Here is a 4,713-nt window from a genome sequence, read left to right as displayed (position 1 = left end):
AGTTTCCATTGATCTTGTTGAAAGGCTGTTTCACCGTCATAAGGTTCAGGTCTCAGTCTCGATTCTTTTGCAGGTAGAGTAAGAACAGTTCAACTCAGCAGGTAGATTTCAGAGACACATTTTATGGTCCTCACACCTTCTTTCTTCAGCAGGTATTTAAATAAATGAGTGGCGGAGGCGTATGAAAGGAAAAAGCTTTGGTACACAGAGTTGGCAGCAGAAACAGAGCAGCAAGGTTGGAAGGTCAGGGTTTTTCCAAGTGGAAACCTCCAGTCTAAAAATATGAGTCCAATGTGTAAGTGATAAAAACTGCAGTTCATAGAGGATCCACTTGAGGCTGGCTCCGGAAGTACCGGAAACCACATACACACCAATTCAAAAAAGACGACATTTACAGCAGAAATAAACATGTTTACAGCCTGGTACAAAAAAGAGTGTAGTCTGGATAGCTCATTTCTCGATCGGCACACTGTACGGGGGTACATTTTTGGCAATTGGCAATTTCAAAGATATTGAGATTACAAGTCTTCTAATCAGAGGCACAGCTGACTACTTGATTGACAGGTGGGAACACTGTAGCTGTTGGCTACATGGCAACTTGGCTACAGAAGAAAAGCAGTGTGACATTTGGGAGGAGGCACTGTGCACTCACAAAAGTCTCAGATTCCCATTTTTTCAATAGTTATAAACGCAAGCCCTGACCTCATTCGAGTTTCCTTCAACATAAGCTGTAGTGCTAGCTATTAAAACTCCAGGTCAGTGAGTGTGTTCGTAAGCAAGTGAACAGGATAAAAACAGAAATTTTCCAACGCCCTGACCTTTGAATGCATTTAACATTTACTCTAATACAACATGGATCAATCATTTAAGACTAATGTCACAGAATTAGCACAATCTGACATGATGTGATTTTAGAATTTGATTTCAGTTTCATTCACCTCAGAAGAAGCCCAATGACAGGTCCACACTCTAACGAATTGCTGTAAATTTACAAGGAAATTTCAACAATAAGATCCTGTTATGTTTAAATACAGGACAACCCTGTATAATTACGGTTTATAACATTATTTTACTGTATTATTGCTTCAAGGAAATAAAACAGCAATTTCTTGTAATTTTTGCATTGCATTTTGGGAAAAAGAATGTGAGACCACATGCTTGGAAGGAGAGCGGAGTAAGAAGACAAATTTCCACCCAACTCCATCCTAACAACAAACAGGTGAGTGCCTTACTGCTTTGCTTGTTAGAATTGGCAAAAACCATCACTTACTAAGTTTGAAGTCATTTGTGAGATTAGCATTAGCTAGAGTTTGACATGACACAAAAACAGCAGTCACACAGAGTGAGTAAATTTTGCCAGCTAACATTAGCTTGATCTTAACAGTTGCTGAATGGGAAGTCTCCACAAAGCATTTTCTTGTAATTTAAATGTTGGTAGGGGTTGTTATATGGGTCTGCAATGCGTTGAAACATATAAATTAAAAGTGGCAACCTCCAAAAATTTATACTGCAGTTTTTACAGTATAAATTGTGCGTGTTGTTCACAGCCTCATAAATAAAACCGAATTAGTCAGAGATTGGTCTGACAAGCAGAACAGGCCTCCTCTTTCTTTATTCAAAAAGGGAGACACTGATAATAGTATCAATAATACAATACAGAGAATTATTTTTGCTTTTTTGCTACTTTTATTTTGTCCTTGTCATACTTTTTAACTTCTTTTCAAACTACCAATCATAAAATTATTTACAATTTGAACTGTCCTAGGAATCCGTCACAGCAACTGATATGGAGAGAACCCTCCCACTTCCCACAACTCCTCGGCTGATACTGCATGGTATGTATGACATTTTCTTATTCTTTTTATGTTTAGATGAGCCAACAGTGTTTCCTGTAATTCAATAACTAATAGTCCCAACTCTGACATGCACTCTTGTTTTTCAGGCGGGACATCGGGATCAACCCTGAGCGGGGCACAAAGACTGTACGGGGCAAAGGGAAGGTCAAAAAGAGCTCTGGCAGACCTCCGCTCTCAAGTCTCCTAAAAAGAGTAATGGACTTCGAGTGGGACTTCATGTAGTCAGTGATACACACACGCAGACACAGACATACACACACATACACACACATGCAGTCACAGACATACACACACACGCAGACACACACATGCAGACACACACAGCGATTCCTAATACAGTGCATAGCTGTATGTATGTTCAATTTCAATAAAGACAGACATGGTTTGAAAAGACACTTTGAAGTTTGATTATTTGTCTTGACATTTTAAGTTGCAGTTTCAAAGGCTGTTTATTTATCACATTAAAACATGTTGTTTATAACATGGCATGCAAGGGGTGATTTATCAAATCAATAGCTTTAGAAAAATAAATATATTGTCAATTTTGTTAGAAGGAAATTGATTAACAGCAAAGTGTAGTATTTTGCTACAATTAACAGTAACAATCTGCAAATATACCTATGATATAAAAAGTGTAAATATACGTTAAGAAGCTGCTAAACTTTTCAACAGTATTTTCCTGTTAAGGTTTAAAATAACAGCTGTTTGCAGTATTTATAAAAACATTAGCAAACTGTAAATTTCAGCAACAGCAATATACCGTGAATTTTACAGTAACTTCCTGGCAACCCTACTGCCAGTTGTTTACCGTTTTTTAACAAGGGGAATTTCTAAGAGTGCATACATTTTACATTTTGTTTCCAGATATGTGCTCCATAAGAATCTCCCCATGTGTGTCACTGAAGCATCACCGTTGCAGAGGGGCAGTAATGGGGGCTGAGAGGATATAATTAGAGTGGCAGGATATGAGTTATAGAGGTATAAATCATGTTAGTGGGCAGGCAATAATGCACACTACTGAGGAGCCAACAACAATGGCCTAATTACATGCCAATTACCTGGTTAATAATGCTTTTCCAGGGCCAGTCTGTTGACCTGTCGCTGAGATGACGCGCGGCATAATGAATCTGTTAACCAAGAATGGATTCTCAGCGTGGAGGACAGCCAGAAACCTGAGAGTGCCTGGAACAATAAAACAAATCTATCTGGAGACATTAGGCATGTTTTCTTCACAAAGTTGTTCAGTGTAATTTTTCTTGACAAACCAAACGAGCTCCTTCGAATTATATTCAGTGTGATTTAGTTTCAATTAGTGCGTAGCTTCAGGGAGGAATTCAGTTATCTATGTTGTGATACAAGGTGAAGAATTCAAGCATGCTAGCTTGTTTGTACATTTCTGCGTACAGTACATATACAACACAAATAATGGGTCATGCTCCGGGCGAGATCTGTTTGCATCAGTTTATTGCTGCAAAGTTAGTGTACCTCATTGCTGATTCAGGGAAGAGGTTTTTATTTTGATGAGTCAGCAGAAGAGTCACCTGTTGGACAAACTCTGATTTGTTTTCATGGTCAAATGTGAAAGAAAAGACATCGACAGTGTGGGAGAAAAGGTCAGAGACAATTTTAAACATTGAATCTCATGACTCATTTGAAAAACAGAGAGAAAGAATTTGAAAGAAGCTAGGGTTTTTTTTTTGTTTTACCAGTGCAAGAGAGGCAGCAGGAACCATGATTTTCTTTTTTCTTTTTGTTTGCTTGCTTACCTTCGAAAAAACCATTGGAAAAGGCTGAACTTTTGCATAGACATTGGACTTCTTTTGCCTGCGTGCATCACATCCCCACAGTGCATCGGTGACCCTTTGATTATGTTTAGTTAAAGTTTATGTTTGATGTTTTAATTATTCTCTGAGTATTTTATTACAAATGGCCACTACAATTATCATACTACCAGTGCTCCATAAAGTTAGGGCCTTTGTCCTCTAACAACATTTTCAGATCACTTCTCACCGATGCTTTCTGTTACTATGCCATGAAAGTTGTCCCAAGACCTTTAAGCTTACCTAGTATCAACCATTAAACCTGCTTTCTGATTTTATTAAAGGACATTTTACAAAGAAAATGTAAAGAGTTAAGTGTGTCGTAGCATTAGCAGCACCTGGATATTGTACCTTCAAAAAACTAGTGTTGTTTGTTTCTTTTCAAAGTTGACAAAGTTGAATTTAGAAGCCCCACCCCTTCTTGATTTTGATTGGGTGGTGATGGAGGAAGTTATTGTTGTTTTTAAATTGTCTTTTTGGACATTTTTTTCCATCATTTGATTGGACAGCTGGAGTGAAACAGGAAATGTGGGGAGCAGAGAGCGGGGGAAGGCATGCAGCTAAGGGTCGTGGCTGAAAATAGGTGCTACTAGCTTAAAAAAATGGAGCGCCGCCTGCAAGCTAGTTCAGGCAGACAACTCGAGCTGCGCTCATTCATACTGACACTTCATCATCCTCTCTGTCAGCTGATCTCTACATCCTCTCATTTGGCGGTCTATTTAAGCTGCAAGTCTCCCTGTCTCTGCCTCTGCTTTGCAAGTGCTCCTGCTGTCCTGCTCAGTGCTGTGTGCAAACTTCGTACCCACCTCCTCCCCAGCATCCACCTGCAGGCTCCGAGGGGGGTTAGTCCTATCTCATTATTCCTAAATGTCTGCATTTAAATAATCTACGTGGAGTAATGAGGTTCGGAGCCCATATGCCAAACACAATACACAATACTGAAATAAACTTTATCTCAAGTAAACGGAGTTGTCTGACTGAACTGTGTTGGTGGAGATAGACCCTTAATCATGTGTCTAGTTGTTGTGCATCCAGAA

The 4,713-nt window shown here is 39.1% G+C and overlaps 1 long non-coding RNA gene across 1 annotated transcript; it reads left to right on the top strand.

The window, feature by feature from the left end:
• Window positions 1–1,032: 1,032 nt before the first annotated feature.
• On the top strand, window positions 1,033–2,251 carry LOC117823300. The gene is made up of 3 exons (XR_004633362.1): window positions 1,033–1,219; window positions 1,766–1,835; window positions 1,943–2,251. It is a non-coding gene; the product is annotated as an uncharacterized LOC117823300 (long non-coding RNA).
• The last annotated feature ends 2,462 nt before the right edge of the window (window positions 2,252–4,713 follow it).

This window comes from Notolabrus celidotus, chromosome 12, assembly GCF_009762535.1.
Source record: "Notolabrus celidotus isolate fNotCel1 chromosome 12, fNotCel1.pri, whole genome shotgun sequence".
NCBI lineage: Eukaryota > Metazoa > Chordata > Actinopteri > Labriformes > Labridae > Notolabrus > Notolabrus celidotus.
Note: the sequence above shows the minus strand (reverse complement) of the source record. Positions and strands in the feature narration are given on the sequence as shown.